This window comes from Schistocerca americana, chromosome 10 (assembly GCF_021461395.2).
Source record: "Schistocerca americana isolate TAMUIC-IGC-003095 chromosome 10, iqSchAmer2.1, whole genome shotgun sequence".
Taxonomy (NCBI): Eukaryota; Metazoa; Arthropoda; class Insecta; order Orthoptera; family Acrididae; genus Schistocerca; species Schistocerca americana.
The window spans coordinates 186,861,420-186,888,982 of record NC_060128.1 but is presented as its reverse complement, the minus strand read 5'-3'; the positions used below and the strand labels follow the sequence as shown (position 1 = coordinate 186,888,982).

Sequence of the window (27,563 nt, the reverse complement as noted above, 5' to 3'; positions counted from 1 at the left end):
CGGCGTACAAGTCTCTTTCATCAACCCAGCGTCACCAAGGAATTCCCAGCCACTTGGCCACTTGGATTATTTCCAGGGCGCCGCAACTCGCCCGTTGCCTCACAACCAGCTATCAATTTGGATGCATACCAGGCATATAAAAGCATATCTCAAAAGATAGGTGTGGACAAGTGGGTATGGACCAACGCACGAATTCTGATAGGATCCCCCCTATTTCGCAGTTCTTTGCTCTGGCTGTGGTGCCGCGTGATTCAGAGCCAGAAAACGTTACACGGTTGGCAAAGATGGCATGAGTTTCATGGTGCACGTCGGTTGAGCATCTCTTTTCACGACAGTACTGTCTAGTGCGTTATGCATCACTATAAAAATAGCTGTCAATACATTATATGTTCTTACTGGTAAATGATTATTAATCATACCTCCCGATATTACACTTAAAAACAAAAAGAAAAATGGTGTTCCCATTATCACAACATTTCATATACACTGAAAAAAAATATCGAGTGAGAAAATAAAGCCATGACTTACTATCCAACACGGACTAACAGTTTGGTAGCGTAGTGCCATGACAGCTCTTTTTTTTTTTAACATACAAGCCCCTTTTATTGTGAATTTTTATTATTTGATGCTACCCATTTTATTTTAATTTTAAAAAAATTATGAAGAGTAGAGTTGTCAGTTCTGAGCTGGTGGAGACAGGGTGGGCCGGGGTCGAAACTCGAGGCCTGGCCACGGTGCCTCCTCCTTCCCATCCCTGAATCACTCCCCTCTATTTTTTTTATCGAGAACAGGGTAAGTTAACAAAATATCTTCATTTGTACTAGCATAAATAAAACAGATATGCAATCATTCAGGCGTAATCAACACGAGACATTAACTCGAACAAGGCGAGCAGAAGGTGTCGTCAAGAAATTAATAACGATAATACTGAAGTAAGCTAAGAGGTGTGAGGTTGTTGTTGCTGTTCTTATTGTGGTCTTCAGTCCTGAAACTGGTTTGATGCAGCTCTCCATGCTACTCTATCCTGTGCAAGCCTCTTCATCTCCCAGTACCTACTGCAACCTACATCCTTCTGATCTGTTTAGTGTATTCATCTCTTGGTCTCCCTCTACGATTTTTACCCTCCACGCTGCCCTCCAATGCTAAATTTGTGATCCCTTGATGCCTCAAAACATGTCCTACCAACCGATCCCTTCTTCTAGTCAAGTTGTGCCACAAACTTCTCTTCTCCCCAATCCTATGCAATACCTCCTCATTAGTTACGTGATCTACCCACCTTATCTTCAGCATTCTTCTGTAGCACCACATTTCGAAAGCTTCTATTCTCTTCTTGTCCAAACTATTTATCGTCCATGTTTCACTTCCATACATCGCTACACTCCATACAAATACTTTCAGAAATGAGTTCCTGACATTTAAATCTATACTCGATGTAAACAAATTTCTCTTCTTCAGAAACACTTTCCTTGCCATTGCCAGTCTACATTTTATATCTTCTCTACTTCGACCATCATCAGTTATTTTGCTCCCGAAATAGCAAAATTCCTTTACTAGTTTAAGTGTCTCAATTCCTAATCTAATTCCCTCACCATCACCCGACTTAATTCACTGCATTCCATTATCCTCGTTTTGCTTTTATTGATGTTTATCTTATATCCACCTTTCAAGACACTGTCCATTCCGTCCAACTGCTCTTCCAAGTCCTTTGCTGTCTCTGACAGAATTAAAATGTCATCAGCGAACCTCAAAGTTTTTATTTCTTCTCCATGGATTTTAATACCTACTCCGAATTTTTCTTTTGTTTCCTTCACTGATTGCTCAATATACAGATTGAATAACATCGGGGAGAGGCTACAACCTGTCCCACTCCCTTCCCAACCGCGAATTCCCATTCATGTCCCTCGACTCTTATAACTGCCATCTGCTTTCTGTACAAATTGTAAATAGCCTTTCACTCCCTGCCACCTTCAGAATTTGAAAGAGAGTATTCCAGTCAACATTGTCAAAAGCTTTCTTTAAGTCTACAAATGCTAGAAACGCATGTTTGCCTTTCCTGTGTGAGGTAATAGACAAAAAGGGAAGAACGTGCAGGGGTGTGATAAGGCTTGCAGGCAACTGCCTGGTTGGGCACAGACCTCACTGTGCTAGACAGAATGAATGACGCGTACCCGAGGTACAGCATCAAACCAGGAAAACATTAATAGCCATAACATCTTTAACTCGCCGTATTATATTAATACAAAAAATTTGTTTTGTAAATAAAAACCGCATTTTCTTGTTGCAGTGTATTTTATTTCTCTCAGACTCGTTTCGCCTTATTCACTTTACGACATCGTCTGTGGGGATAGTTCTTCTCGTTTTTGTTTGGCATCTGCTTTTCCTCTCGGCTGGTCGCATGCTGTAGCTCTGTGTACGAAATATAAGCGACCTCCAGCATGTGACTAGGTGCGAGGACACGCAGATTCCAATCAAAACCGCGAAGAATCATCCCCACTGACGATGCCTTAAAGTGAAAAAGGCACAACGAGTCTGCGAGAGATAAAACACAGTGCACCGAGAAAAGTGGTTTTTATTTACAAAACAAATATTTCGTTGCTTGCTGCGGAGGACAACCACGCAAATATACTCCCTATGTTAGTAATAATGTATGTTTTTAAACGATCTTTCGAAGTATAGCACTGAAAATACGATTTCTCATCACCAATTTTGGCCTCGATTGTTGTTGTTGTTGTTGTTGTTGTGGCATTCAGTCGAGAGACTGGTTTGATGCAAAAAATGGTTCAAATGGCTCTGAGCACTATGGGAATTAACTTCTGAGGTCATCAGTTCCCTAGAACTTAGAACTACTTAAACCTAACTAACCTAAGGACATCACAAACACAGGATTCGAACCTGCGACCATAGCGGTAGCGCGGTTCCGGACTGTAGGGCCTAGAACCGCTCGACCACTCCGGCCGGCTGGTTTGATGCAGTTCTCCTTGCTACTCTATCATCTGCAAGCTTCTTCATCTCCGAATAACTACTGCAACCTATATCCTTCTGAATCTGTTTAGTGTATTCATGCCTTGGTCTTCCCCTACGATTTTTACCCTCTGCTCTTCCCTCCAATGCTAAATTCGTGATCCCTTGATGCCTCAGAACGTGTGCTGCCAACCGATCCCTTCTTCTAGTCAAATTGTATCTCACATTCCTCTTCTCCCCAATTATATTCAGTACCTCATTAGTTACGTGATCTACCCATCTAATCAAATGGTTCAAATGGCTCTGAGCACTATGGGACTCAACGTCTGAGGTCATCAGTCCCCTAGAACTTCAGAACTACTTAAACCTAACTAACCTAAGGATATCACACACAACCATTCCCGAGGCAGGATTCGAACCTGCGACCGTAGCAGTTTCGCGGTTCCGGACTGAAGCGCCTAGAACCGCTCGTCCACCGTGGCCGGCCCCATCTGATCTTCAGCATTCTTATTTAGGACGACATTTCGAAAGCTTACATTCTCTTCTTGTCTAAACTATTTATCGTCCATGTTTCACTTCCATACATGGCTACACTCCATACAAATACTTTCAGAAAAGACCTCCTGACACATCTATACTCGATGTTGACAAATTTCTCTTCTTCATAAACCCTTTTGTTGCCATCTCCACTCTACACTTTATATCCTCCCTACTTCGACCATTATCAGCTATTTTGCTTCGCAAATAGCAAACTCATTTACTTCTTTGTGTGTCTCATTTCCTAATCTAATTCCCTCAGCATCAACTGATTTAATGCAACTACATTCGATTACCCACGATTTGATTTTGTTGAAAGAAGGATACAAGACATTGCGTTCATCTGGTCTTCCAGGTCCTTTGCTGTTTCTGACAGAGCTGCAATGTCGTCACCGGCCGTGGTTGCCGAGCGATTCTAGGCGTTACAGTCTGGAACCGCACGACCGCTACGGTCGCAGGTTCGAAACCTGCCTCGGGCATGGGCGTGTGTGATGTCCTTAGGTTATTTACGTTTAAGTAGTTCTAAGTTCTAGGGGACTGATGGCCTCAGAGGTTAAGTCCCATAGTGCTCAGGGCATTTGAACCATTTGTTTGCAATGTCGTCGCAAACCTCAAAGTTTTTGTTTCTACTCCATGGATTCTAATTCCTACTGCAAATTTTTCTTTTGCCTCCTTTATCGCTTGCTCAATACACAGATTGAATAACATCGGGGACAGGCTACAACTCTGTCTCACTGCCTTCCCAACCACTGCTTCCCTTTCACGCCCCTCGACTCTTATAACTGCCATCTGGTTTCTATAGAATTTGTAAATAGCCTTTCGCTGCCTGTACTTTACCCCTGCCATCTCCAGAATTTGAAAGAGAGTATTCCAGTCAACATCGTCAAAAGCTTTCTCTAAATCGACAAATGCATGAAACGTAGTTCTGTCTTTTCTTAACCTATCTTCTCAGATGTGGCAGGGTCAAAAAATGGCTCTGAGCACTATGGGTCTTAACATCTATGGTCATCAGTCCCCTAGAACTTAGAACTACTTAAACCTAACTAACCTAAGGACATCACACAACACCCAGTCATCACGAGGCAGAGAAAATCCCTGACCCCTGGCAGGGTTAGTATTGCCTCACGTGTTCCAACAATTCTACGGAATCCAGACTGATCTTCCCCGAGGTCGGCTTCCACCAGTTTTTCCATCCGTCTGTAAAGAATTCATGTTAGTATTTTGCAGCCGTGACTTATTAAACTGACAGTTCGGTAATTTTCACACCTGTCAATACTTGCCTTCTTTGGGATTGGAATTATTATTGTCCTTTTGAAGTCTGAGCGTATTTCTCCTGTCCCTTACATCTTGCACACCAGATGGTAGAGTTTTGCCTAGGCTGGCGCTCCCAAAGCAATCAGTAGTTCTAATGGAATTGTGTCCACTCCAGGGGCCTTGTTTCGACTTGGGTCTTCCAGTGCTCTGTCAAACTCTTCACGCATTTCGATCATTTTTCAAAAACTAGGGAGTGAGCCGTGGTAAAATTTGCAGTTTCGAAGAGCGCACCGCAGCGCGTTGTGTAAAGCAGTCGCCCTCCGTTTCTGGCGGTGGCGCCGCTGTGGCAATCGCAGCTTTGGTGTCTCCCTTTGGTGTGTAAAGGGAAAGGTTGCCTGTTCACGTGCATTTAAGGGGCGCTATGAGCTCGCCAGTCGGTCAGTCTGGGTCAGTCTCTCGTCCCCAGCTTGCTAGTCTGTCTCTCGTCCGCATTTGTTAGGCAGTTAGTGTCTGTCTGTCGTTCGGAGTGCTAGCATGTCGGTCGTTCGGATCAACCTTTAAAGACGGCAAAATGAGAGTCTTGCCACTCCGCCAGTAAGAGAAAGCGAGTGGTCGCCCGGTCGGGGCTGAGTTCCTGCATCTGAGTCTGCGCGTTAGGCCGCCAGTCTTTTCAAGTTGCTCGGGCAAAGGTCATTGGCGGTTGGATCGATCGGTTGGTCGGTCACGCACTGAGACACGAGATGACGTGTCCGCCTTGAGCATCGGCGCATGTGAGGTCCCCACGTGAGTCCAGTGGGCAGCGCCGTATAGAAAGGGGCAGTGGCTTCGCGGTTCACACGAGAGCAACAGGAGCGAAACCACGACATCGGGCTGGCCGGCGCGAGCTGCGACGCCGTGAGACGGGAGATCGGCGCGCCTTCCTGCGTCCGTTGAAGAGGCTGGCAGCGGACGGTTCGGGAGAGCGATTTGGGGGTGCTGCGCCAGGTTTTCTCGAGAAATCGCAGTTTATTAGAAGTTAAGTGGTTGGAGATATGTTGTTTCATTTACTTGTTAAATTATACTTGTTTTCTTGGTGAGGTCACCAGCGGCTTTGTTTTGGGGTCGTCCCGCCATTCTTCTCCGTTCGCCCACCCGCAGGAAGGTGGTTATTTGTGAATTGGGTGGTCCATTTTTCCCTTGTGGAATTAGAGAGGTTTAGAGCAATCTGCGGTTCGGGTTGTTTAGTAAACTCCCTCCCCCCCCCCCAGTCAATCTGCAGTACGTTAATAGCTGCCTATGTCATGTTTGTCGGATTCGGTGTTAACGAATTTATAGAATTAAGGTAAAGGCCGAATTCCTGAAGTATGTTTTTATCTCGCCTATCATTTTGCGAGGCGGTATATGTGTAATGCAGAGCACGTTGTACACTTTATGTAAGTCTGAATTTCATTGGTTTTATTTAAATAGTCATTTTTATAAAGTTGCCACCCTTCCACCGTAAGAGCCATTTTAAAAACAAATTGCACTTTGGTGGCAAATAATTTCTTAGTGTGAGTGCTTGTACCATTTCCATCCCGCTTACGGGGTGCATAGTTAATGTGTTTGTGTGAGTTGTTAAAATTTTTACTTTAAAGTTCAAAAATGGTTCAAATGGCTCTGAGCACTATGGGACTTAACATCTGTGGTCATCAGTCCCCTAGAACTTAGAACTACTTAAACCTAACTAACCTAAGGACATCACACACATCCATACCCGAGGCAGGATTCGAACCTGCGACCGTAGCGGTCACGCGGTCCCAGACTGAAGTGCCTAGAACCGCACGCCCCACCGGCCGGCAGGATAGTTTAAAGTAATCTGGTGTGTTGCAGATTTGCACCAGTGCAGTTTTTCAGAGGTAGGTGTGAGCGGTCGTGACTACGGCCGTGTTGAAAGGGGGCGGAAGCTTCTCAGCCCGAAGGCTCCTACAGTAAAAAAAAAAATTGTTATTGTGTCTCTGAATAATTGTAACTTGATATTTAAAGGGCGCTTTCTGATTGTAATTTTAAATCTGTTTTTGAAAAGGCTTTTAGGAATAAAATTCACATTTGTTAAAGGCAATTTTATTTTCCATCAGAGAATTCTTCAGCTTATGTTAACATCGGCGAATCAACTCAAGAATTCCGCATGTTGAGGGGTGTCAAGCAAGGCGATCCCATCTCCCCAAAACTGTTCTCTGCTGTATTGGAAATGGCTATGTCAAAGCTGACCTGGGAAGGTAAGGGAATTAGAATTAATGGAAGAAGGCTTACCAACTTGAGATTTTTATATTTTAACTAAAGTTCAGTCGTGATCACAACATTTATGTCTCAATAACATAGGTAACCGGTTTCGGTTATATTTACATAACCATCTTCAGACCCATGGCTTCCTTGGAGGATGGTAGGCGGAGCTCTCCTCAGTTGACTTCGTAGCAGATGAGGAGAGCTCCGCCTACCATCCTCCAAGGAATCCATGGGTCTGAAGATGGTTATGTAAAAATAACCGAAACCGGTTACCTATGTTATTGAGACATAAATGTTGTGATCACGACTGAATTTTAGTTAAAATATAATAATCTATTGATCACTGTATTCCAAAAATGTTTACCAAAATTGTAACTTGAGATTTGCTGATGATATTGCCTTACTGGCCAAAGACTTCGCAGAGCTCCAAAACTTAGTTACAGATCTTGCATCGGAATGTCAGCTGGTTGGCTTGAACATGAACCTTTCCAAAACAAAACTAATGTCCAACAAATGGGTCCCAGATGGAGATGTGAAAGTCAAGGACAGTCTACTAGAAGAGGTCAGTGAATATGTCTACCTTTGCCAGATTATAAATATGAAGGGAGACATAAGGCCAGAAATCTATCGACGCATCAAGCTTGGCTGGCAAGCATTTGGGAAGAATTCAACAGTATTCAGATCAAAAACGCCAGTAAATCTGAAGAAAGCAGTATTTGATCAATGCATTCTTCCTGTGATGACGTATGGCTGCGAGACATGGACACTGAACTCATTTACAAAAGGGAAACTTAGGACAGCACAGAGAGCTATGGAGAGATCAATGCTGGGCTATATAAGAAAGGATAGGAAAAGGGCAGATGACATCCGGTCTGTGACGAAGGTTAAGGACATCTTAGAGACAGTAGGCTCCTTGAAATGGCAGTGGGCTGGCCACGTCGCAAGAAGAAAAGACAACAGATGGACGAAGCTAGTACTGGAGTGGAGTCCGAGAGAGCAGCGGAGGCCTAGAGGAAGACTACCAGACAGATGGGACAAAGACATCAAGAAGATCGCTGGTGACACCTGGCAGGGAACTGCTCAAGACCGTCCCACTTGGAGAAGACTGCTGAAAGCCTGCCTGAATCCACGACTCGAAGAGGCCACATCATTTAATGATTGAATTGGCTGGTGATGATGATGACTTCCTGGCAACTACTTCCACGCTCACCTAGTGTGATTAAATGTGTTAAAGTTCTTGGTGAATCGCTAGTAAATAAAGTAAATTTTTTAAGAAAATATTTTGAAAGTAAAATTACGGTTCAGGGAGTGTCTATCAAAAAGCCGAATCACGGGTCTCTTTATTTTGGATACGGAACGTGCTGGAAAAACTTGGTCAAAACTGGTGACCCCCATATCAGACGCTCCCCTTGTGATAGAGGATCGCTCATCGTGTCGAGACGACGAGCGGTGCTGACTGATGAAAAGGTTGCGGAGAGTGACGCAAGACCGGGAGGCGCGGACAGGTAGCCGAAGAGCGACAGAGCGGAGAGGGGGTACCGCTACACACGCGTGGGTGTCAGCTGAGCCCCCGCCCCCACCCCCTCCCCCGCCCCTGGGTAACCCGAGCCGGCGGCGCGCGGTCCACGTCACTCGCCCACCGAGGACACGGGCGGCCCCCCGTCACCTGCCGGGAGCCGGCGAGCACCAGTCGCCCGCAGACCGCCCGCGCCGCCGGAAGCACGCTCCGCCACTTACCCCAGCGCGCAGGTACTGTACCGTAGCCTACACACGGAGGTAGAATTAGGGGAGACGGCGCTACAGACTTACGCTGTAAGCCAGTGGGAGGGGCCTGCCGTTATCTTCGATCCCCAAAAACATTAGCAGACGAGTGTGTACAATTCCTTCTCGTTTGTTATTTCTGTCTTGTGCACGCGATATTTGCAGGGTGTTACAAAAAGGTACCGTCAAACTTTCAGGAAACATTCCTCACACACAAATAAAGAAAAGATGTTATGTGGACATGTGTCCGGAAACGCTTATTTCCATGTTAGAGCTCATTTTAGTTTCGTCACTATGTACTGTACTTCCTCGATTCACCGCCAGTTGGCCCAATTGAAGGAAGGTAATGTTGACTTCGGTGCTTGTGTTGACATGCGACTCATTGCTCTACAGTACTAGCATCAAGCACATCAGTACGTAGCATTGACAGGATAGTGTTTATCACGAACGTGGTTTTGCAGTCAGTGCAATGTTTACAAATGCGGAGTTGGCGGATGCCCATTTGATGTATGGATTAGAACGGTGCAATAGCCGTGGCGCGGTACGTTTGTATCGAGACAGATTTCCAGAACGAAGGTGTCCCGACAGGAAGACGTTCGAAGCAATTGATCAGCGTCTTAGGGAGCACGGAACATTCCAGCCTATGACTCGCGACTGGGGAAGACGTAGAACGACGAGGACACCTGCAATGGACGAGGCAATTCTTCGTGCAGTTGACGATAACCCTAATGTCAGCGTCAGAGAAGTTGCTGCTGTACAAGGTAACGTTGACCACGTCACTGTATGGAGAATGCTACAGGAGAACCAGTTGTTTCCGTACCGTGTACAGCGTGTGCAGGCACTATCAGCAGCTGATTGGCCTCCACGGGTACGCTTCTGCGAATGGTTCATCCAACAATGTGTCAATCCTCATTTCAGTGCAAATGTTCTCTTTACGGATGAGGCTTCATTCCAACGTGATCAAATTGTAAATTTTCACAATCAACATGTGTGGGCTGACGAGAATCCGCACGCAATTGTGCAATCACGTCATCAACACAGATTTTCTGTGAACTTTTGGGCAGGCATTGCTGGTGAGTTCTCGATTGGGCCCCATGTTCTTGCACCTACGCTCAATGGAGTACGTTATCATGATTTCATACGGGATACTCTACCTGTGCTGCTAGAACACGTGCATTTACAAGTACGACACAACATGTGGTTCATGCACGATAGAGCTCCTGCACATTTCAGTCCAAGTGTTCGTACTCTTCTCAACAACAGATTCGGTGACCGATGGATTGGTAGAGGCGGACCAATTCCACGGCCTCACGCTCTCCTGACCTCAACCGTCTTGACTGACTTTCATTTATGGGGGCATTTGAAAGCTCTTGTCTACGCAACCCCGTTACCAAATGTAGAGACTCTTCGTGCTCGTATTGTGGACGGCTGTGATACAATACGCCATTCTCCAGGGCTGCATCAGCGCGTCAGGGATTCCATGCGACGGAGGGTGGATGCATGTATCCCCGCTAACGGAGGACATTTTGAACATTTCCTGTAACAAAGTGTTTGAAGTCACGCTGGTACGTTGTGTTGCTGTGTGTTTCCATTCCATGATTAATGTGATTTGAAGAGAAGTAATAAAATGAGCTCTAACATGGAAAGTAAGCGTTTCCGGACACATGTCCACATAACATATTTTCTTTCTTTGTGTGTGAGGAATGTTTCCTGAAAGTTTGGCCGTATCTTTTCGTAACACCCTGTATTTTATATAGTAAATGTCACACTGATATAGTGAACAACAGCATAAGGAACGCAACTTCAACCGTTGTTTCTGGTCTTAAATGCGTATTCGATACAGTAATACGACTCGAAAGTATGACGCTTGTGACCCCAGTATTGTAATTCCTCTTTGTTTATACACTTCGAATAACCGAGAAGTATGTGCTACGAAAAGCGTGCTTTCGTAATCCATTTCTGTTCGCTTTCATTGTGTTTGTGTCTGTAATTGATAAAGCCATACACTCCGTTTTCAGGCCACGAGTGGCCTATTGGGACCATCCGACCGCCGTGTCATCCTCAGTGGAGGATGCGGATAGGAGGGGCGTGGGGTGAGCACACCGTTCACCCGGTCGTTATGATGGTATTCTTGACCGAAGCTGCTACTGTTCGGTCGAGTAGCTCCTCAATTGGCATCACGAGGCTGAGTGCACCCCGAAAAATGGCAACAGCGCATGGCGGCCTGGATGGTCACCCATCCAAGTGCCGGCCACGTCCGACAGCGCTTAACTTCGGTGATCTCACGGGAACCGGTGTATCCACTGCGGCAAGGCCGTTGCCTAATTGATAAAGCCAGAACTCCAAAATCAGTTATTGATAGTTTAGAGGCACCGATTTGTATTCGTTGCATTTTCAAGTCAAATGAAAATTTTAAATGTTCAAGTTTGCAAGAAACTTATCTTATTTCCTCTGGTGTCCCATAGATGTATGCAGAGATGATATAAACAAGCCAGCTGTCATGTCAACAAAGATTCTTTAAATCACGAAGGAAAAGATTGTCAGGCCCGTTGTAGTTTACACATCTGCTTTGTTTTTAAATTGTACCTACCAAGTGACATTCAGTGTGGCAGATAACAGCAATTTACAGGGTAACACGACAACACACTGATTAATGTAATGATCTAAATAGCCTGGACTTAGATAGGGGGACTTTGATTTAACAGATATTTAACCCTTTAAGTACTTATAATTTAAGCGCTGTAACATGTGTTGCACACATTTTACTGAAGATTTAATTAACTACTAGTAGTTACATTACTTTTATATTAAATTATCGCATTGTAAAGCAGTAGTCCCCATTTTCAGGATATTTCTTGCGAGGACTTTCCAGTTACTTGGGAATAAGCAAACACTGAAAACCAAGTGCATTGCTCACCTCCAGTGAGCTCTTCACGTTGGACTGATAGGAAATCTAAAGTCAAATCACAGAAATAAAACCATACTCTAAAACTTAACAGTTCATCAGAATTTCAAGTATGTATAAGAAAATAGCGGTTAAATAAGTCCACTTACGAATGAAATGTGATTTGTTTCAACTTTAGACTACAATCAGAACGATTAGTACTCCCGTAAGTGACGCAAGCCGGCATTTTTTATCAAAACACTTCGCGACTACACGGAATAAAATCACCAAAAGCGAATGTTTTGGGATAGATAACATGGCGGATCATCACTTGGGTCGGCTTCAAGTTTGTGACGTCGTGACAATTCCTCTTATTTTTACCTCCATGAGCCTACAGGATACCACTGACAGGTGGCCTGCGTGACGTCACCAAGTGGGTGCCGAGCCGCGGGGATCCCTCAGGCTTCCAGTGCGCTCTTCGTGCGTCATCTAAAGGCCTCTGATCGACATGTAGGAAGATTCCTGCTTGGTTCTGGCAGACATAGGGTCCAGCACTCAGTTACTGGTATCTTTAGATTTCTGCTTGCTATAGCGAAATCGAAAGATACCAGTAACTGAGTGCTGGATTCTATTTTTACCACAACCGAGGGACCTGAAGATGGCGTAGTAGATGGTCGAAACTGGTAGCCAAATAAAATAAGTTTGGAGATTAGAGGACTGATAGGTGTTTGATGTGACACCCTGTAGCGAACAGCCGAGTCCCGCAACCATTTCTGAAAAGATGGACATGCAGAGACTTCTCTCGATTGGGTTTAAACTCTGGGGAATTTGGTGGCTAGTAGGGTACGGTAAACGCATCCTGACGCTCTTCGAACGAGGCATGTACATTGCGAGGTGTGCGCCACGATGCATTTTCCTGCTGGTAGATGCCATCGTGCTGAGGAAAAAGCTAACTGCATGTAGGGTGGACATGGTTCCCAAGGATAACTGCATACTTGCTCTGATCCATTGCGCCTCTCAGAATGACGAGATCACCCATCGTGTTGGATGGCACCATTTTGTCATACTATAGCCGTGGTGTCACGTAAGCAGTTTACAGACTTAGCCGTTTCGGAAATGCTGTCACCCTTCCGAAAGCCAATAATCATGCCCTTTTTGGACGTCAGATAAATCGCTCCGTTTACGCTTTACGACGAGTGCAATGTTTTACACGTCCTTCCAACATGCTGTGTATATCCTCCAGTGCTAGTGCTGCCAGCTGCCGTCTGTGGGTGATTATTACACTTTGACGTCGAATGTAGCCGATGATCACATTTATGGAAAATTTGGAAATTCCTATGGAACCAAACTGCTGATGTCATCGGTCCCTAAGCTTACACGCTACTTAATCTAACGTAACTAACTTACACTAAGCACAACACACACACCCATGCCCGAGGGAGGACTCGGACCTCAGACGGGGGCAGCCACTCGATCCGTGACAAGGCGCCTTAGACCGCGTGGCTACTCCACGCGGCCGCATTAATGTGACTGGACTTGGGGTAACAAATGAAATTAAAACATGTCAGTATTGAAGAACAGCTAGAGGACGTATTACACATGCATTATTTTCTGTGTGTTCCTTCCAATTTAAATTGTTCGTAATTGTAATTCCTTGGCATTTAGTTGAATTTATGGCTTTTAGATTAGACTGATTTATCGTGTAACCGAAGTTTAACGAATTCCTGTTACCATTCTTGTGGATAACCTCACACTTCTCGTTATTTATAGTCAACTGCCAATTTTTGCCCCACACAGATATCTTTTCTAAATCGTTCTGCGGTTTGTTCCGATCTTTTGATGACTTTACTAGTCGATAAACAACAGCATCATCTGCAAACAACCTAAGACGGCTGCTCAGATTTTCTCCTAAATTTTTAATACAGATAAAGAACAGCAGAGAGCCTATAACACTACCTTGGAGAATGCCAGAAATAACTTCTATTTTACTCGATGACTTTCCGCCGAGTACTACGAACTGTGACCTCTCTGACAGGAAGTCATGAACCCTGTCACATAACTGAGACGATATCCCATAAGCACGCAGTTTCACTACAAGCCGCTTGTGTGGTACAGAGTAAAAAGACTTGTGGAAATCTAAAATTACGGAATAAATTTGATATCCATTATCAATATCATTCAACACTTCGTGTGACTAAAGAGCTATCTGTGTTTCACAGGAACGATGTTTTCTAAATCCGTATTGACTGTGTGTCAATAGATAGTTCTCTTCGAGGTAATTCATAATGTTCGAACGCAATATATGTTCCAAAATTCTGCTGCATATCGACGTTAATGATATAGGCCAGTAATTTAGTGGATTATTCCTACTACCTTTCTTGAATATTGGTGTGACCTATGTGTGCAACTTTCCGGTCTTTGGGTAAGGATCTTTCGTCGAGCGAACGGTTGTATATGCTTACCAGATAGGATTAACGGAGTACATCGAAAAAGTTCAGAGAAGAGCCGCACGTTTTGTATTATCGAGAAATAGTGGAGAAGGTGTTACGCACATGATATAGCATTTGGGGTGGATATCATTAAACCATTGCGGCTGAATCTTCTCACGAAATTTCAGTCACCAACTTTCTCCTCAGAATGCGAAAATATTTTGTTGACGCCGACGTACATAGGGCGAAACGATCATCCTAATGAAATAAGGGAAATCAGAGCTCGCACGGAAAGACACAGGTGTTCGATTTTTTCGCACGCCGTACGAGACCGGAATAATAGAGAATTATTGTGAAGGTGGTTCGATGAACCCTCTGCCAGGCACTTAAATGTGATTTGCAGAGTGTCCATGTAGATGTAGATGTAGATCCCACACCGCGCAGCAGTACTCTAAAAGAGGACGGACAAGCGTAGTGTAGGCAGTCTCTTTAGTAGACCAGTTGCGTTTTGTAAGTGGTCTCCTAATATATCATCTATTATACTGCGACGCCAACTAAAGTAAGGTTTTGGAAGTCTAGTTTCTGTAACCGTAGTGTTTCAGCCAAATATGAACCCAGTTATAACAATTTTGATTATTTTAATTACTTTTTTTCCAGATTTTGTATTGCGGGATCGCTGAATTCATTCTAAGTGGTCAAAATAGTTCATTCTCAATTCCCCAAATGCATTTTTACCAAACACGAAGTTCGTTTTTCATGTTACGATAATTTAAAAGTACATGTCTGAAAGAAGAAGCTATTCTTTCATACCAAGTTTTTTCGCACTACGCTGCCTACCACCAGAATGTGGTTTTTAATATCCTCTGAGACATATATTTCTCCTATTTCAATCAATGTTTGCCCTAAATCTAGAAAGCCTATATACTGCTAAATGGCCTCAAGTCCAAACAAACATTTCCACACACTTGTCAGCCACTACGTCTTTGTCCTCTTTAAAAAAAATTATGAGGTGACGAAACTGCTGATCAAACTTACAAACATTCCGTAATATACTCGCGGTTCCCGAATGAGTGTTTAGTAACTTTCTACGCAATTTGCATTGCGAGACACATACCGATTTTTTTTAAGCTGTCTCATAGACACACGAAAACTTTTCCCATGGGCTCTGTTTCGTGACTCGTATATATCCCGTCAATTCTTAATTTCTCTTCACTCTCCTTTAAGTTTGGCAACGGCCTTGCCGCAGTGGATACACCGGTTCCCGTCAGATCACCGAAGTTAAGCGCTGTTGGGCGTGGCCGGCTCTTGGATGGGTGACCATCCAGCCGCCATGCGCTGTTGCCATTTTTCGGGGTACACTCAGCGTCGTGATGCCAATTGAGGAGCTACTCGACCGAATAGTAGGGGCTTCGGTCAAGAACACCGTCATAACGACCGGGATAGGGGTGTGCTGACCCCACGCCCCTCCTATCCGCTTCCTCCACGGAGGATGACACGGCGGTCGGATGGTCCCGGTATGCCACTCGTGGCCTGAAGACGAAGTGAGTGCTCCTTTAAGTTTGGTTTGTTAATTTTGCTGCTCTCACCCGTAAGATAGCTTAACTGTAGGGAAACTCCACACGCAAGCATGTACACTCTTTGACATAAAACTTGACCGGCGGCCGGCCGCTTCAGAGGCTAAGTCCGCGCCGATCGCGACATGGGACAAAAAAACTGGCCAACTCGCTAATTCTCTAAGTCCGGTTATCTGCACAATCTGGCAACACTGTAGACTGCGGCACTTCCTGGAGGAAAACTTGTCCCATGATAGAGAAACTCTAGGCTGATTACGCCTGTGGTCTAGCGGTAGCGTGCGTTGTTTCTGTTCATAATGTCAGTGGATCGAGAGCAGCTGGCATAAAATATTTTTATAGCCTCTTTTGTCTGAATGCTGAAGACGTCAATGTAATGGTAGCGCAGATTCAATCTATTTCGCTTTGTGACACACCGATATCAAAATTTTATCCAGTAACGATTTTGCGGCAGATTTCCTGCAGACTGTCCTCCTCTGGACGCCGTATGCGGCAAAGCTCCGGGATCCATTTGCTGGCTACTGGCAGCGACCGTGGCGACAGCAGCGGCGCTGCACTCTCCCGTTCGTTATCGAAAGCGCCTGCTACCGCTCATCGCTTTTGATGATTTAAAACGCTTCATTATTAAATGTTGCTCCACAGAAAATGTCTACAATTTCCATTCACGCTCAAAAGCAACGGAGACAGACGCCCTGATTAGTAGGCGGGTATTATATTACATTAATCGGCAAGAGCTGAGTATGGCCCGAAATTAATTTTATAGACTGGGACGAAATGAAACCACCTCACTACATTCGATGAATTTATAAATGCTTCATACCTCGTTTCTTTTCCTTTCAAACTCAATTATTTGTGCAACTTTTGGTCAATGTTTGGATGTTTTCGTCAAGCCAGAGTGAGCGTCTGTGGTGTAAAGTGTATTACAGTTCTTGTTTCATTCCTTATGGTAAGTCTATGCGATAAACTGTGTGAATACCTTGCAATGCATGCTCTGTAGCAGTGCAGGAACACTGCACATTTGGAGTTCATGAAGTATTTATTGTTGATCGGAAGTGATAGTTAAGGTCATCAGATTTAAACCAGAAAAATTTGTCGTTTTGAAGGTTTCAGAGAACGGAAAGGAATTGCTAACGCCGGTGTTAGAAAACGTCTACAGTTAAATGCTATTGCAAAAATTTAGAAGAAGGGAACTATATTAATGAACATGTGCACTTCATAAACAACCTTCTGACATGTTAGACCTATATGACGAACAAAGCTCAAATTTATATCGTTGACAGTCGGTTTGAATCTTTTCAGGGTCTATTTTACAGTGAAGCACCTTGGAATTTGCAAAGCAGAAATCCATGATATTAACTTAATTTACTAAGTCGAAATCGGACGAAGATTGATGTTTAAAGGCATTCTTCAGATTTCGCATAAGAAATTTTTACTAGCAGTTTGCAACTCCATTAATTAAAATGGAAAATAAAAGGTTGTAGTCAGCGGCTTCTACCGTGATTCGAACTGCTATGTCTTATAGTACAAGCACTGCAACGCACAAGGGAACCTCTGAGTTAACGACACACTGGCTGCCAGAGGCGGAATATAGTCACTGCGATGTTGCCTGAGCCTCAAAACGCAACCTTAAACACACGAACAGAGGAGGTGGAGATTACTGTTTTAACGTCCCGTCGACAACGATGTCATTAGAGACGGAGCACAAGCTCGGATTAGGGAAGGATGGGGAAGGAAATCGGCCGTGCGCTTCCTAAGGAACCATCCCGGCATTTGCCTGAAGCGATTTAGGGAAATCATTGAAAACCTAAATCAGGATGGCCGGGCGCGGGATTGCACCGTCCTCCTCCCGAATGCACACACAGACAGGTGTTACTTATGTGAAGAACGCCGTTCTTGGAGTCCAGAAATTAAATATACTTTCTAATTGTGTCATCTTGCAGTAGATTATATCGTACGAGTCTTCGATGTGGAAAACGATTGTCAAGTGAATTTAGCGAGGTAACGCCGACCAACACCCGGAAGTAAATGCACTATCGGAGTGTTGACAAATACTTGCTACGACGCTGCCATTTCTAGGCTCTCTGACGAGGCAGCTCTTCAGCGAAATGCTTGCCGTGATTCTCCGATACGGTTCTTCAGAGTGGAGACGCGCGCGCACGTTTGGTTTTTATGCGGCGTTCTCCCCTGATGGTTTCTGACGTCGCCTTGTGGGCTATGTATACATATGAGACATTCAATTATCATCAATCCAGAATCATACAAGTTTCAGCTTCCGGCGTGGAAGAAGGCTGTTGACGCCGACATTATATAATTTCAACGTAGGGAAAGCAAAACGGATCATTCAATGTTTCTCATTCAACATAAAGCATGTGAGATAATTTTCCGTAACGTTCATAATCATCTAAAACTACAAACGAAGTAAAAATACACCGGAAGCTTATTCGAATTGAATATAACGCTTTGCACCTCGATGTCGAATTTGTCCACTTGCAATCTTTTGCAGCATACACATAGAATGTCATGATTACCACGAGAATGAAGAAATATGTTGGTAAGGATGGAAGCAAGAAGAGACGCAGTCAACAAATATTCTATTCCTCATGGCATTCATTTCATTTGGCACGTAAGAAGAGGTAAAGCGGGAATTTACTTTCGTTAACACGAAAGATATGCCGCACATATTGATAACGAGGAAGTCTGCGTCTTCATACGTTTCCTCCTTGAAATCTGTATGCTCTATTATATACTAAGTAGCCCGATCATTGTTTCAGTAATGTTACCCTCTTGTTTGACCCCGTAACGATGAACAGATTCCAAATGCATGTCTCCCTTCCTGGGTTGTTTTTTGTGTTTTATTGCTTGGAATTCCTGAAGCAGACCACTGTGCCTTCCCCCCTCGTGGGTTAGGTCTCAAAACTAAACCGCTTTGTATCCAATTGCATAATTTATTCAGACAGCATCAGCATAAGACTATCAAACAAAGCCTTCCATTTACAGTTGCAGCACTCTAACCAGCACTGACCAAAGTGTAATCCACGGTCATGGTCCTAAATTACCAGCTGTCTGCTACTGTGGCAAAGTCCGTACTACACTTTCGATTCCGCAGCACCATTTTATCTGGTAACACTGTGTAGTTGCACAGTTGTGCTACCAGGTCTGTCCTCACACTGTCAACTTTATGTATCTCACTTCTCCCTTAGCGTAGATCACGAGGAGCCGAAGTAAATGAGTGTATTCTGCATGACGTAACATTCAGTATTCCCTTCTTTCATAGCCACTCTTCATGTGCATCGATACCAAATAGGAATGCGAAAACTCTTGCGGGTGAGAGAATGACAATAACAATCGTAACAAGAACAAGCAAATAATGAATGATGTTTATTCCAACGCAGAACGAAAATGGCTTTAAATATAAAAATCTGTATCTATATCTATATCCATATCTATTGATCTTTGAGTTGGCACAATGCAAATATGTTCTAAGCATTTAGTTACTGAATTCAGTTCTGGATGTTTGCAGAGAAAAGGAAAAGTCGGTACTTCTCGCTAGTGTAATATAATGTGAACCAGCAACTACCCTTTCCTTGGAACACGACTCAAGCAGGTCCTCAAGTAGGTAGCAAGGCACTGCTGCATTCTGTTCCCTGACTTTGCTCTGATGACGGTTAATGCAGATAGTTCCGATTATGAAATACAAAACGTATTGCAGGTTAGTTCCTAGGATAGTAACATTAAATTTGCGTTGTAGACGGCACATGAACGTAACGACTATCCATATTACTCATCAATATAAAAAGACAATATTTTGGGAATTTAGCAGGATTACTCAAAATGAATTCTGAAATTGGGTGACTGACTGCACAGGTGCTAAACGTCGTCAAGAGTATACGATGTCCTAATCGCATTAGGAATATGAAGATCGTCTTCGGCAGCACGCAACTTTCACATTGCTATCTCCACTCTACTCCAGACAGCCCTCGGTGGAGTTGCACTACGTTGCCGATGTAATGGAAGGCCTTCAAACCGACAACAGACCACATATTGAAAAATACAAGCGAATTCTCTTGCAGCGTAAGCTTATTGTAACTAATCTAAAAATTATTGGAGAGGAACATTGTCCTATTCAAAAAAAGTAAAATGTTACACACTGTTGACGTCAAACGGACATTATCTATGTCCTTTCTTGTGTCCTACTCATCTATAATATCAAGTGTACTATGAAAATAATTATATATAATGGATGATAGGGTAATGCATTGATACCAGATGGTGGGGGCCGGCCGGTGTGGCCGTGCGGTTCTAGGCGCTTCAGTCTGGAACCGCGTGACCGCTACGGTCGCAGGTTCGAATCCTGCCTCGGGCATGGATGTGAGTGATGTCGTTAGGTTAGTTAGGTTTAAGTAGTTCTAAGTTCTAGGGGACTGATGACCTTAGAAGTTAAGTCCCATAGTGCTTAGAGCCATTTGAACTATTTAACACAAAATGACATTAAAAATTAAAGTTATTCACGAGCAGCTAGTTGAGAATATGTATGAACATTAAATGACACGACGAACTGAAATAATATGACGAAGAGTTCAGCGCTCACTGGGAATAGAGCCCCACACATATCGTTGTTGACTACACACAAAGAGACGTCAGCTACCGAATTTTTCTCCACCAGCTGCTCACAATAGCATCTTGAACTTACAGTCATCTCGCAAATAGTTCTGTGTCTCACTGGGAGTTAAAAACGTCAGATATCGTTAGTGTTGACAACGAATGAAAATACATTAAAAATCAAAATTATTATCCACCAGCAGATAGGTGTTCTCCTGATAGAGCTTGATAATACATAATTAAATCTTTAGTGCCGGGCCAGGATTCGATCCCATTCACGCGTAATATGTGAAGTTGTTGAGGAATCTGCAGTTTTGAACAAACAACAAATTGTAGCCGAGCTGTATTGCCACGAAGGGATCAAATTCCGCGTTAAGGGCGGTCTGAGTTGCATTCCCAGTTTAGAACCAATTTTATCGACATACAGAAGCTCAAATAAAAGATGGAATAAGTGTCCTGTGACCATACATAGCGTTTGTGTCGTCACTTGAAATAAATAACTAGTATAAGAAAGGTTACTGGTGATAGAGTTTCTACATGTCGCCACTCCAGACTTTATTGTGGTTCAACCTACCGTCTACGTGGTAAAGAAGGAATATCATCTTTAATGTGAATTTTCAGACCACGCAGCCATTATATCTCCTTCACTTGGTGTAGCCAGGAGAGAATGGAATCTGTCTCTCCCTATCTAAAATCATTGACGGAAGTGGGAATCGAACCCAGACCATAGGTATAACAACCTACCATCCGTCCAACAGACCACGAAATCCTCTTCTCTGCGAGTCATTTTTCTATCGTAACGGAGTTGCGCGACGCTGGATGAGAATTCTGACACACAGGCTCCCTATAGTAATTTGCAGCATGTTCAGTAAATTCATTTACTTGGTTGATCGAATCACCATGAACTAGCTGCCTCGGCTACCCAGTGCATACATTCGACTATTTTGTAATCACAGAAATAAAATCACATAACTGCCACCTACACACAACTGCCAACAGTGTAGGATGCAGAAGTTTAAATAGGAAGTGTTCCTTTCCACTTGAGCTATTCTATTGCGCTATCTGTTACTAGAAAACGTCGTTCAGTCCAAAAGAAAAGCTGTAACTGTTTGTCCCTCAGAAGTCAAGACCTGGCCATATGCATAATCTCACAGTGCTGTGGAATCCAAAAGTTCTGGAGGAATAGTTGCCGAGCTCTGGAGCTTATGTAGCTACGTGTCAGCTTGTAGCATAGATAAGATGTCGCGAGTTCGAATACATTCAGTGCTACATTCTTTAAAACGCAATTCTGCTCTCTGCTGAAGGTATCAATCTAATGGAACTTTGAACATAATTCCCTTCACTTCTCAAGCCACAGTAGCATGTGGAAAAAGGGCTAACTACTGTGACATTTTGTTCTATACAGGTTTAATAGACAGCAGGCAGCAGATGCATTTCGAAGATGTGCAGCGAGAGCGCATCGTGCCATAATATGTCAGAAAAGTATTTTCTACATTAGCCGTCGTGTGGTAGTGATATTTTATTCTTCTTCAAACTTTGTTTGACAGCTTTAACTCAGAACAAGTTTTCTACATGCATGTAATCAATAAACTGCATGTGCATTGTCAGACTGTCATAGGTAACATCAGAGAATTCGCATATATCGTTGATGATTAATTTCTCTATCATGTTTACTATTGTTTTAACAACACTAAAGGAAACCTTACGAAAATTGTCCACTGTATTATAAGAAATTAAATAAAACTAACCATGATAACCTTACGACGAAAGTATCTGTGCACAAGCATGCCTGTATCGACACGAATTAGTAAAATACTACTCACTTAGATTTTGATTGGGTCTGTGTTTAATTGGTATGCTGTGTCATACTCAAGAGGTATGCAAATGTGGCAATTCATAAATAAAGTTACGTATTCCTAGAAACCCAAAATTCGCTTGGCAGCAGCGGAAAGAGGCCTTACCTGTTGTGCAACATTGTAAGTTTTTCAACATTGCACTATGATCTGAAAGCATTTTCTTGCGATTTCCTTATTGATGTTTGATCTGACTGCTTGTAGCTCTTTCACAGAAGCGATAAAAACGTTTCAGTCAGTGAGACTGGAACTGCGAACCGTAACAGACGCTTTTTCACAGGTCAGCACGTTACCAAAGAGCTGGCGAGGAGGTATAGGTGTGAGCTTCCTATTACGACGGCAATAGGAAATCGAACTCGTAAACCGCTATTTGAAGGTCGAGATTAGTTGCGGTTTCCACCTGCAACGACTTTCCTGGGCTGAAAACCGTAAATTTTCAATCTTTTGTTACCCTTCAAGCGATAATAACTCAGATTATTCAATGGAAATGACAGGTAAAATCAAGTGAACTTTGAGGCTTAATTCCGTGCACACCAGGAAGTAACTCGTCGATCACAGAGTTGCCAAACATACGTTGCCTTGTTGCCAAATCTCAGTTACAGTACCAGCAGGAAGAAGACGAACCGATGTGATCCTACAGCGGTCTGGGAAGTGACCATAGCTGGTGTCTCCAAGTCGCGGCTGCTACGGCCTGGAATACGTAATGCGTCTGATTCGCTTTCTGTAACTAGGTTTAGGGACTGGAGCGTAGTTACTAATAATACTCAGAACTGACTGCAAACTGAGCATCATAAATTAGTAACTCTCATTGTTGTTTTTATATTTCTTTCGTAAGTGTACTCAAAACTAAGAAAGTCATTCACACGCGTTTTCGTGCCTCGCCGATAGTCGAGCACAACATACAAATAAAAATAAAAAAGAATGTGTGTGTGTGTGTGTGTTTGTGAGAGAGAGAGAGAGAGATAAATAAAAAGCAATGAGAGAGAGTGTAAAAAATTGTTGTAAAGAAATTGAATCATGGTATTTAAAGAAATCTTTCATTAAAATGACACGTTCCACATCATTACGAAATGTCGTATTCATGATCTATGGAACAAGAGTTAATCTAATGTAATCTAATCTAATCTAATCACATCATATTGATGATTAGCCATGAAGAGTCATGAATTACCGAAATTTTGGCCCATACCAGTAACCAAATCTAAACTTGAAAATAAAAGACGACAATTTTGTAATAAACCGTGACTCCTATCAAGACCCTTTCGTCCCTGTTATCTAACCACGAAAGATGTCTGATATACCTCCATTCTGAAGTAACAAAGTGTGCATGCATTTAAAGATGAAGTGCATGATGTGAAGTTCTGTGACGGAGATACGAACCCAACACGTAATCCGATTGTTAACTAAGAAAAATCAAATGTTACGTATCGGTTTTTCTTACGAGCCGCTGGGTGTCTGAATCTAAAATAAGGATACAAACTTTTGTGCCTAAGCGACAATCGAACTGCACACCTACCGTGCATCCACGAATATAGCTTAAGTATCAGTTGCTTACTCATGAACAGTAAGATGTGTGCGTGTTTGACCAGAAATAACGACACCTGTTGCGATTGTTGGAAACACATGAACAGACATTGAAATTGCGCGTTAATTTTCACTAGCAGGTGGGTGTGCACTTGATAAAGCTAGAAATGAAATTATGAATATTTTTGTACTGGATCAGGTTTCAGACCCACATACTTACCTTTGGAGGAGACCTAGAGAAGATTGCAGTCTTGGGAAAAGGAACGAAATGACTGAACTATACTGTTCCGAGAGATTCAGATCCTCGAAAGAGGAGATACGAATTCGAATCACAGTCCAGCACCAAATTTTTAAACGTCTCTAGTTCAATCAAGTACAAGTAAAATAAGAGCCCTGTCCCTTTAAATGGCTATCGGTTCATCAAATAAAATAAAATTTTCTAATGTAAGTAAGCTTACTGGCGACTGTATTTCTGTTTACCATGACTTCCGCTGTGTCATTTCCCAACGTAAACCGGCTCTGCCCAGTTGGTAATGAAGGAACATGATGTTTAATGCGGATTCTGGATTATAACGTCTTTCTCTTGAGGTTACCACAGGTAAAATAAATCTGTTTGTGCCTCTTAAAAGAAAATGCCTGAACCCACTCATTGCACCTGTGATAGCTCGTTCCACATTACCCAGCCCCAAGAGTGTGCTGTAACGGATGATGTGCTTAGCTTACAAAATTAGTCACGGTGGAAAAAATGCGAGTCTATTAAATGGTCGAGTAGAAGCAAGCTTCTGACGCAGAGATTATGCTATTCTCATGTCAGCAGGATGTAAAGACTCTTCTAGGCATCATAGGCTGGATGTGAAGCCATTTTGATTTTTCATAAATTCAGCAAATTTCTTAGTTCGAGAAAATCCACTGTGAAGTGTGAAGTTGCCAGATAATTCGATTATTACTGTTATTATTACTACCATTTTATTCATACCGCTGCTGTAACACAAGTGCTTGAACATCATTTAATGCCTTTTGGTCACTATAGATGTAGTTTCCCAAGAACAGGTTCTTTCCCTGTCTACGGAATCCTTTTCATGTTAATATCAAACACCAGCAATTACTCGTAGATTATTTTAAAACTAAAGTAATTGACGAAGACGTTACTTGGTAACAAATTCGCAGTGCCTTTCTTCATTTACTTTCGCCTAGAAATGGCTATCGAGTACTGACAAACCAAAAGGCAAGAGATCTTACTGCCTTCCGATATACGTTGCTGTTAGTTCTTCCACATGATTTGGTCGACATGACCTGTTTCAAGTTGTGTATGACAGACAGTGTTTTAGAAAATCTATTGTTTCCCTTTGAAATAAACAGAAGTATTTTCATTCTAAGCTGTCCAAGTAGAAAATTTTCGCAGTATTAGTTCAAATTTAATATTCGCTTCTATAATGTACGAAAGTATTTCACAGTCGCAAAACTCGCATCCGAAACGTTGACCTTACACTTAGTCGCTGACCATAAATTCTAGCTCAGAGTGACACCAGTTTAAATAACCTACTGTAGCGAAGACTGTTTGCCAGTGCTCTTTCTCACCGGAAAATACGCAGTTCACTCATTTGGCTCCATAAGTACACTGTAACAGTAATTTCTGTGTGAAATTTGTCAGTAAGCTTTTGCCTTCCAACCGGCAAAATACGGCAGAGTACGGCCGGTAAACAATTCACAAACCACGATTTAGTGCCAATAAGACGATTTCTTTAAACATTGTCGAAGCTGAGGGAATTTAGTTTCTGCTTAAAACGTCTTAAGCAGCAACGTTTACAGATATCTCAAATAGGAAAAAGCTGAATATCCAGGTATGAAGGTTGTAAAACAAACTTCCCACAGTTTGTGTTAGGTTGATCTTTTCGTCTGATAACACTGCTTAAGTATTTTGTCTAAGAGGTATCACAAGTAGTATCCCTGTAGCTGTGGGAATCATTGGTTGAAAACGAGTTTAACACCAATGGGTACAGTGCTGCTAAATTTTCACAATTATTATCAACCTAAGTCTGAGTTCATCCACAAACTGAGGCGTATTTATAATATTGGAGCTAGACTGTGTATCCTTGTCTTTCTTGAGTGGTCATTGGAAGGCGTTTACACACACGTATACAATACTATGAATACTTCGAACGCTATGGTTAACGTTGCTCCCATAAACTACTTTTTTTTTAATTCTTCTAGGTCTTCAGCGTGCAATATGTGTTGTAGATACAGTCTCAGACCAAAAAATTGACCGCCGAGTCGTTCACGTAAGGTGGACAATACAGTCGTGCTCCTCTCAGAATTCTATGTCTGGCAATATGCTAGATCTAGCAACATGTAGACTGCGGCACTTCCCAGAGGAAGTCTTGACTCCAGTCTTAGTACATTACTCTTGACTACGACCGTAGTCTTGAGGTAAAACGCGAGACCAGCTGATATGATATTGTAGATTCGCTTGAATTACACTCATAGCTTCAGCACTGAGAGGAAAGGTGCGATAAAAATTTTGTCGATATGTGCTTTCGGTCGCCAGACGTCATATTAGCTGGCCTCGCGTTTTACCTGAAGACTACGGTCGTGTTCCAGCAGCGGTATGAATAAAATGGTAGTAATAATAACAGTAATAATCGAATTATCCGGCAACTTCACACTTCACAGTGGATTTTCTCGAACTAAGAAATTTGCTGAATTTATGAAAAATCAAAATGGCTTCACATCCAGCCTATGATGCCTAGAAGAGTCTTTACATCCTGCTGACATGAGAATAGCATAATCTCTGCGTCAGAAGCTTGCTTCTACTTGACCATTTAATAGACTCGCATTTTTTCCACCGTGACTAATTTTGTAAGCTAAGCACATCATCCGTTACAGCACACTCTTGGGGCTGGGTAATGTGGCCACAATGGTATGGTGGAACGAGCTATCACAGGTGCAATGAGTGGGTTCAGGCATTTTCTTTTAAGAGGCACAAACAGATTTATTTTACCTGTGGTAACCTCAAGAGAAAGACGTTATAATCCAGAATCCGCATTAAACATCATGTTCCTTCATTACCAACTGGGCAGAGCCGGTTTACATTGGGAAATGACACAGCGGAAGTCATGGTAAACAGAAATACAGTCGCCAGTAAGCTTACTTACATTAGAAAATTTTATTTTATTTGATGAACCGATAGCCATTTAAAGGGACAGGGCTCTTATTTTACTTGTACTTGATTGAACTAGAGACGTTTAAAAATTTGGTGCTGGACTGTGATTCGAATTCGTATCTCCTCTTTCGAGGATCTGAATCTCTCGGAACAGTATAGTTCAGTCATTTCGTTCCTTTTCCCAAGACTGCAATCTTCTCTAGGTCTCCTCCAAAGGTAAGTATGTGGGTCTGAAACCTGATCCAGTACAAAAATATTCATAATTTCATTTCTAGCTTTATCAAGTGCACACCCACCTGCTAGTGAAAATTAACGCGCAATTTCAATGTCTGTTCATGTGTTTCCAACAATCGCAACAGGTGTCGTTATTTCTGGTCAAACACGCACACATCTTACTATTCATGAGTAAGCAACTGATACTTAAGCTATATTCGTGGATGCACGGTAGGTGTGCAGTTCGATTGTCGCTTAGGCACAAAAGTTTGTATCCTTATTTTAGATTCAGACACCCAGCGGCTCGTAAGAAAAACCGATACGTAACATTTGACTTTTCTTAGTTAACAATCGGATTACGTGTTGGGTTCGTATCTCCGTCACAGAACTTCACATCATGCACTTCATCTTTAAATGCATGCACACTTTGTTACTTCAGAATGGAGGTATATCAGACATCTTTCGTGGTTAGATAACAGGGACGAAAGGGTCTTGATAGGAGTCACGGTTTATTACAAAAATTGTCGTCTTTTATTTTCAAGTTTAGATTTGGTTACTGGTATGGGCCAAAATTTC

General features: G+C 42.8%; 2 pseudogenes; one reads left to right on the top strand and one right to left on the bottom strand.

Annotated features, from left to right (window-relative positions):
• Nucleotides 1-10,958: 10,958 nt before the first annotated feature.
• LOC124552938 lies at nucleotides 10,959-11,076 on the bottom strand (annotated as a pseudogene).
• A 4,218-nt stretch (nucleotides 11,077-15,294) lies between these two features.
• On the top strand, nucleotides 15,295-15,411 carry LOC124552860 (annotated as a pseudogene).
• Nucleotides 15,412-27,563: the final 12,152 nt, after the last annotated feature.